Consider the following 8990-nt stretch of genomic DNA (forward strand, 5'->3'; position numbering starts at 1 on the left):
ATTTCTCTTTGTTCCACGGGTCATTTAAAGACCATTTTCTTTTCATTTCATTGGTTTGCCATTCCTTAAAAGGTTGTCTTCCTCTAACCATGGGCCATCTGTGGTCCAGCGTACAGGAATGAAAAACGGAGAGTAGCCATTTTGTTTCAAGCAAACGAGACATAAACAGCACATATATATTCCATTCTATTTTACTGGTGAAAACTTGATTATGTGACCTCATCTAATCACAAAAGAGACTGGAGAATGTATTCTTTAGCTGGGTAGCCAAGTAGACAGAAATAAAGGATTTGGGGACTAACCAGCAGTCTGTAGTATCTTACTCTCACATATGAACAATCAGACAAGGGACAGAAGTTCATTCAAGAAAAGCCATAACATGAAACAGAAACACAAGGCAAACAAAAACAACTAAGCAAAACAAACACAAAACAAAAGCAATACAAACAAAAAACTTGGCAGAATCAGACGAGGCAAGGAGCATGGAAAATCTGAACAAACCAACCAACCCTATCATTGATATTCTCAAATAAAGAGAAAGGTCTTACTATCCATGAAACTAGAACAAAACGCTATTAGGAAAAATAAGTAGAGATGAAAGGTTGAGTGTTTTCCCCTAAAATCAAGAATATGCAAAGATGCCCACTCTCATCACTTCTATTCAACATCAGGAGGTCAGAGCTGATACAATAGCCTACGAGAGGCAAGAAAAAGAAACAGGAGACAGACAGATTGGAAAAGAAATAAAACTGTCTTCATGTATTGTGGAAAACCCTAAAAAGTATTTTTTAAAATCCTATTAGGACCTGTGGTGGCGCAGTGGGTAAAGCATTGACCTGGAATGCTGAGGTCACTGGTTCAAGACTCTGGGCTTGCCAGGTCAATGCACATACAAGAAGCAAGGTGATGCTTCCCATCCTCCCATCCTTTCTCTCTCTCTCTCCTCTCTCCAAAATCAATAAATGAAATCTTAAAAAAACCCTACTAGAACCAATGTAAGTTTAGCAAGGATGTAGGACATAAGGTCAATATTAAAAAATCAGCAATAAACATTTGGAAAATTAAAGTTAAAAATGCTATTTATAATAGCATAAAAAACATAAACTAGTTAGGGATAAATTTAATAACACCTGTATGATAAAAAACCACAAACACTGCTATGAGAAATTAAAGATCTAAATAAATGGAGAGGTATACCATATTCAATGAAGAGAAAATTCAATATTGTTAAAATATCTTCTCCCCACATTGATCTGTAGATTCAAAACAATCCCAAAGGAACTTCCAGCAAGCTTTTTTGGGGGTAGTAATTGGCAAGCTGATTCTAAAATTTATCTGGAATTACAAATGACCTAGAATTGGCAAACACAATTTTGAAAAAGAGAACAAGGTTGGGGGTGTATAGTGTTCATGGAGGATATAGTGTCTATTCATCCATAAACCACAGTAATCTAGAGAGTGTGGTATCGGTTCTCAATGGAACAGAATAAAGAATCCAGAAATAAACCCACGCATCGGTGGTCAATTGATTTTTGACAAAGATGACAATATTATTCAATGGTGAATAGTCTTTTCAAAAAATGGCACCCAAGCAACTGGTGAAAAAAAAACACAACGAAAGTATTTGACCCTTATCTTACCTGATACACAAAAATTAACCTGAAATACATAATGGACCCAAACATAAAAGCTAAAACTTTAAAACTTTTGGAATAAAAGCAGGAGAAAATTTTCATGACCATGGTAAGGATTTCTTTCATAGGAAACAAAAAGTACAAACTATAAAAGAAAAAAAATTGGACTTCATTAAAATTGAAACTTCTGATCTTCAAAACAAATTAAGAAAAAAAACTTGTCCCACAAACTGAGAAAATATCTGCAATGTATTTGTATGACAAAGAACTTGTATTCAGTACATACTAGAAAACTTACAGCTCAATAACAACAGAAACTTAATTTTAAAAATTTAAAAATAAGACAATTGTTTTGAATAGACACTTCATCAAAGAATGGCTAACACACACACACACACACACACACACACGAAAAGATGTTCAATATCATTAGCCATTAAGGAAAAGCAGATGAAAGCCAAATTGAGATACTACTATACACCCACTAAAATGATTAAAATGAAAAAGAGGAACAATGCCAACACTTAGTGTGACTGTAGAGTATCCAGAACATTGTTGGTAAAATGGTATAACCACTTCAGAAAACTGTTTGGCAGTTTCTTCTCAAATTAAATACATATTTACTATACAATTCAGCAATTTCACTCCTAGATATTTATCCCAGAGAAATAAAAACCGATGTCAATACAAGACGTGCATACACCATCGTTCATGTCAGTTTTCCTCCTAATAACTCCAAGTTGGAAGTTATCCAAGTGTTTATCAAAAGGTGAATGAATAGAAGTCTGTGACACGCCATGGAATAGTACACAGCAACGAGAAGAAGTTACTGACACAAGCAGCAGTATGAAGGAACTCTAAGCCATTATTCTGAGTGAAAGCAGTCAGGCACAAAGAGGGGAAATTACCTGTATAGGATTCTATTTAAATGAAACTCAGAAAAAGACTAACCTATAGTGTCAGAGGCAGATTGGGGGGTTCTTGAGACCTTATCTTGGGATAAGGTGGTGATTGACTGCAAAGGGGCTCAAAAGAATATTTTGGATGATAATTTTTTTGTGTGTGTATTTTTCTGAAGTTGGAAACAGGGAGGCAGTCAGACAGACTCCTGCATGCGCCTGACTGGGATCCACCCGGCATGCCCATCAGGGGGCGATGCTCTGCCCATCTGAGGTGTTGCTCTGTTGCAACCAGAGCCACTCTAGCGCCTGAGGCAGAGGCCACAGAGCCATCCTCAGCGCCCGGGACATCTTTGCTGCAATGGAGCCTTGACTGCGGGAGGGGAAGAGAGAGACAGAGAGGAAGGTGAGGGGGAGGGGTGGAGAAGCAGATGGGTGCTTCTCCTGTGTGCCCTGGCCGGGAATCGAACCCGGGAATCCTGCACGCCAGGCCGATGCTCTACCACTGAGCAAACCGGCCAGGGCCTGGATGATAAAATTTTTATATTGATTGTGGTGGTGGTTACTTGTGTGTAATAATTTATCAAGTTTGATCCACATGCACACTTAAGTAGGTTCTTTTTATTGCACGTGAACCACACCACAGTTAGGAAGTAGAAGATAAGCTCCTAAGAGTAGAGGTTTTTGTCTTTATTCACTGCTGTATCCTTATCGTCCCCCCTATCCTCTACAAGAGTGCCTGGCATACATTTGATTCTCCTTAAATGTTTGTTGAATGAATTATTGAAAATATTTAAAAAATATGGATGTCCCAGGTTTGATTTTCTGTCAGGGACACCTGAGAAGTGGCCATCTGCTTCACTCTCTCTCCCTCTCCCCCTTCTCTCCCTCTTCCCCTCCCGCAGCCAGGGGCTCGGTTGGTTCAAGTGTTGGCCTAGGTGCTGAGGACAGCTCTGTTGAGTCAAGCATCCCCCCACCCCACCCTGCCAGACAGGGGTTGCCGCGTGGATCCCGGTCTGGACATATGCAGGAGTCTGTCTCATTATACGCCTCCTCTCACTTAAAAAAAAGAAAAGAAAACATTAAAAAAAAAAACCTCTTGAAGATTAAAGTTTTGAGATAAAATTTAAAATAAAATATTTAACAGAGGGATTGGAAGATAAAATTATTCCCAGAAAATAAAACAAAAGGATAAAGAGAAGAACAATATGAGAGAAAAGATTAGAGAATCAATTCAGCTCTGACATCCTACTAATATGAGTTGCAGAAAATAAGAACAGGGAAAACAGAAGGAATATATGATTAAGTTGATAACAATGAACTGAAGGACATAGGTTTCAAATGAAAAGATGGCATCAAGTAGAGCATAACAAATGAAAGACTGACACCAAGAACCGCCATCACGAACTTTCAGAACGAGGACAAAAAAGACATTCAAATGCTCCTAGAGAGAAAGGAACTGGAATCAGGATGGCCAAACTGGATCTCACCAGCCACACTGGAACTTAGAATACAATGAGCAACGCTTTCAAATTCTAAGAGAAACTGATTTGCTACTTAGTATTCCATACACAGCCAACTGATCAAGTGAGATGCTAGAATCAAGACATTTTCAGAACACAAGTTCTCAAAAAACTTTACCTCCCATGGATCATTTCTCAGGAAGCTATTTAAAGATAAGCCGCGGGGGGGGGGGGGGGAAGAGGAAGGAAAATATTTAAAGATAAGGCATAGTATTCAGGAAATAGGTGATCTAACTAGGAGAGGCAAAGGAATCTCTAGAATGATGGTCGAAGGGAGCTTGTGGGAACACAGACAGCACGATGACCAAATAGTAACAGGAGGAAGCAGGGGCTTAAGAAGGATGTTGCAAAGAAAAAAAAAGTGTTTGGAGAATACTAAGAGAAGATTTCAATTTCTGTCCGTGACATGTGGGGATGAATTAGCAATAAGTACATAGAAAACGAAGCCAAAGTTTTTAAAAAGAGAGAGACAAATTTAATTCCAGGGGAAATGGAGTTATTCAAGATAGGAAATAGTATCATAGTGTACAACGTGGCTCAGCTGTGAACAGTATCTCCACAGACATAACAGTATAAACACTTAATGATCTCATAAAATATGAGTTAGCAGCTCTATCGGGAAGATGAGGGAGGAGAAAGCTGATGTGTATGTCTATGAACTAAATCTCCATCTTCCATTACAGGAAGACAATCAGTAATATTTACAGCTGAGAAGTCAGTGAATAGCTGTATGAGCATATAGTTCAGAAACATGAAGGGAAATATTAAAAGAAATAGAAGAATTGGAAGTGTTGGTCTCTGGGGCCAGGAATCAGAGTGAAGACAGAAGGGGCCAGGACTTCTGTTTGACTTCATAAGCCGCCTGGAACTCTTTAAATTCTTTGACTATGTACATATATTTATATTTTTAAAAATTTTATTTATTTACTTTTTTTAGATTGTATTTATTCATTTTTATTAAAGAGAAAGGGGAGAGAGAGAGAGAGAGAGGGAGAGATAGAGAGAGAACAGGGGGAGGAGCAGGAAGCATCAACTCCCATATGTGCCTTGACCAGGTAAGCCCAGGGTTTTGAACCGGCGACCTCAGCATTCCAGGTCGATGCTTTATCCACTGCGCCTCCACAGGTCAGGCTGTACATATATATTTTTGACAAAAATAAAAATTAAAGGAAGAAGAAACACAGAGGGTACCAAGGAGAACGTATGCACAGACTATCCGACAAAAGTCGTCTCCTTGAACTGCTAGCTGCTTTCACAGGCTACAGCCATGACGATTAGGCAGTGTAAGAAGACATATTCTTTTTACAGAAACACAGTAGACTTTTAGGTAAAGGGACATTTCTTCTGTATACTGTTTAATTTTTTGGATGATAAAAAGTATAAAATGTGTTCACTGTAGAAAACAGAAAAAGAGAAAAAAGCGTGTGAAAGCAAATAAAACACACCTCTACCCAACATTCTGGAATAATCAAATTTGCTCTTTCCTTCGGTTTTAATATATAAATAATCTGAATCAGGCGATGTGCAGCTTTATATCCTGCCGTTTTTCACTCTACACTCTCTTGTGAGAATTTTCTTGAGCGTGGGGGCAGAAACACAGAATAGGAAGTGAGGAAGTGGAAATCGAGTGTGTGTCAACAATTCTTTGGGGAAGGGGAGAAGAGAAATGAGGTGGGAGCTGAAGGACAGACGACGTGGGGAAGGGAGCCCCGGCCCCCGGGAGGGACTCGCCGTTGTTTGTAGACCGATAGGAATGGTCTGGTCGCGAGAATGGTAATCCAAGGCGGGCGAGGGGCTTCGCTGCAGGAGCGGAGTGTTTGGGAGGTGAGGGCTTTGAAGCAAAAGTGGGGGCATCGCCATGCGAGCAGAGAGGCGGAGGAAGAGGTAAGCTCTGGCGGAAGGAAGGATGGCAGAGTCATGCTGATGGTTTCTCAGGTAAGTAGGTGGAAGGCCATCAGTTGAGAGGAGGCAGAGGAGGAGGGATGGAAGGTTTGAGGGAAGATGAGAAGGCTCTATGTGCCTTGTGGAAGTGGAAGCAAGACCACCAAAGAAACACAGCGGGTCTTTTGAGCGGAGTTGAGCCCTTGTGAGGTTTGTCACTCTGGTCAGCTGTGTGACCCTCCCCAGCAATGGGCAGCTACTTGGCCAGACCTCGAAAATGCATATGGTAGACAGCATCCAGAGATGGGGTTTGCCAGGTGAGTTATGACCGCAGAGAGAGGGGACAAGTGGGTGGGTAGAGGGATTGCAAGGGATGGACCTTAGAGTCTAAGCTGGGTAAGGAGGGAGAAGTCAGGAAGGGCTGATGGCCACTGAGCAAGTGGTACCTGGCCAAGGGCTCTCAGGGAGCTTGCAGAAGTGTGGCCATAGGAAGACCCACGCCGTTGAGCTGGAGGGATGGGAGGCAGTGGTCAGGAAGGGGTGTTTGGAATCAGAGGTTTTAGAGGAGGCATAGTTTCTGGGAAGGATAGGGTTCAGGGAGGTAGGTCAAAGAAAGGGTAGTAACAAGGGGGCAGAAGGTACAGGAATTGCAGGCACCTCAAAGGATCTTGGATACTTAAAGAAGAAAAGAAGGAGGAAAGAGAAATGGGAAGCAGGGAGGACTCTTCTCTTCCCATCAAGTCCCAAGGTCTTCAGGGAGTAAGAGGAGAAAAGCCTTCGTGGAAAGACTGAAGGAGAAGCTGCTGGGGGGTGGGGGGGTGGGTCTTCCAGGCAGTGATGAAGAGAGGAGGGAGTTTGTGTGTCAGAGACCCGAGTCCCAGAGGGCCACGTGGGAGGGCTGAGACTGGGGTGTGTGTGTGGAAAGTTGGGTTGGACTAGAGTGTGCAGGGCAACATGAGGGTGAGAGAGTGCCTGGGGGTGACCACTGAGACTGGGACATGTGGTGGGTGTGGAGGTGAAGAGGAGAGTGAGGCATGGGAGACTGGGGGAGGGGGTCTTCGGGATGGGATGGGCCTGGGTCTCTCATCCTGATGCTTGTCCTTCCTCTGTGGCTGACTGGGTTGCCCAGACTGTCTCCTGCTCCTTCTCTTCCTCTCACCTGCATTCTTCGCTGCGGCAAAATCTGGAAGCGCCGCGCCTTCCCCACGGAAGGGCACTGCCTTAGCCCTGGAGCGCTCAAGTCTCTGCGTCTTTGTCTCACTCACCCCTAAACCCCTGGAGGCCAAGGCCGCATTGATTTCTCCTTGAGTGTCCTGTGCTTAGACCACGCTGTGCTCAAGGTAGGCGCTCCTCAGGCACGTGCCTGATGAACCTGGATTCATTCAGGAGAGGAAAGGGGAGGGAGGCATGTTTAATGAGAACCTTCCATGTCTAGGCATGTTAGAGACCCTGTAAGTCATGCCTGTGGTTTCCTAGTGGAGCACTGGCACTCAGCAATCGTTAGGGGCTATTATTTCCCCCTCCTCACACCTCATCAGGTGGGTATTATTACCTATTTTATTCTATGTAGTACTCATGAAAAAAATTTTTTTCTGTTGATTGTGAGAGAGAGAGAAGCATCAACTCATTGTTCCATTTAGTTGTACACTCACTGATTGCTTCTCTTATATGCCCTGACTGGGGATCGAACCCGTGACCTCAGTACACTGGGTACTTTATTCACTGAGCTACCCAGCTGAGACCTTTACGTATTCTTTTAACAAGTATTTCTTGAGTGCCTACTGTGTAGACCTTGGAACACTAAGTGTATATGAATGTGCTAGTCTATCGTGATTTAACCCGAAACTCCCAGATCCATTTTCAGTCCGGCACTGTAAGCAAGGACCCCTGTCCAAAAGGACTGTACCCCCCCCCCCAGCTCACTTGCCAGCTCCTTCCAGGTGAGTGAGGCCAATGGGAGTCACTGGTAGAAGGTGCGGTGGGAGAGAAATTATAGTATTTCCTCCTTGTCCCCCCTTGCTTTGGGCTGTGCTTCTGACAGTAGCATAACTGTAGCTTCTAGAAGCCCACCCCTCTTTATGGTTCTAACTCTCAAGGGACTTTGGTGATTATACTTTCTGTCCCCCTTACCCTACCACCCAACACACACGGACTGGGGAAGAGCATTCCAGGGCCTCAAGCCTGTGTTAGTGGCCTCAGCGGCCACCTTGGCAGTGATGTAGGTAGACCAGTCATTCATGTATTGGCTCTTCCCTTCCTTCAACATGGCTACTGCCCAGTTACTCTGTGCCCAGCATGGTGCTGCTAAAATGCACAGAGAGAGAAGTGACAAAGGCATGGCTCTTGCTCTCCGGGATCTCCTGGACTTCAGGGTCTAATGCCTGACACGTAGCGTGCAGGGTTTGTAAGAGGGGAGGGAGAGAGGGAGGATGGACCTTATGTCTGAGTCAGTTCCTCTCAGGCCACCACTCTGAGGTCTCTCCAGGCCACCAAGCCTGAGGTCATAACCAAGCCTGTCTGCGAAAGGTTACGGATTGTGTGAAGGAGCGCTCTGCCATAGGAAGCGGACCTTAGCTTGAGAATCGGGAGGCCTGGGGTAAACCCTAACTTTGTCACTCTTGCCAATACTGTGGCCTTGAGCAGTGCATTTGCTTCAGTTCTCTCGGCTGCTAAACGGGGACGTGCCAACACACGCCTCATGGTCAAAGTGGCACACCAAAGCCCCTCCAGGCTCATGCGAATGGTAGTTGCCATTATAATGACATCCAGCCCCTGCCCCCAGGCAGGGTGCCCTCTTCACACAGGAGCCTTGTCATCTTGCTTTCCCAGAACTGCAGTCACAGCCAGGAGTGAGGAAAACATTTCGCCCTAATTGGATGCCACACACAACTAACTCTTCACATGAAAGAGAAAGGAAAAGGCATGAAAATTGCCCCACCTCCCCTGCCCCAGGATTGATGAATAAGCAAATATCTTCAGCTTCTGAAAGACCACATGGAAAAAGAAACAGATGGTCTCCAGGATGTGCTGAGGAAGCCCCGAGGAGGGCTCTG

This window comes from Saccopteryx bilineata, chromosome 2 (genome assembly GCF_036850765.1).
Source record: "Saccopteryx bilineata isolate mSacBil1 chromosome 2, mSacBil1_pri_phased_curated, whole genome shotgun sequence".
Lineage (NCBI taxonomy): Eukaryota > Metazoa > Chordata > Mammalia > Chiroptera > Emballonuridae > Saccopteryx > Saccopteryx bilineata.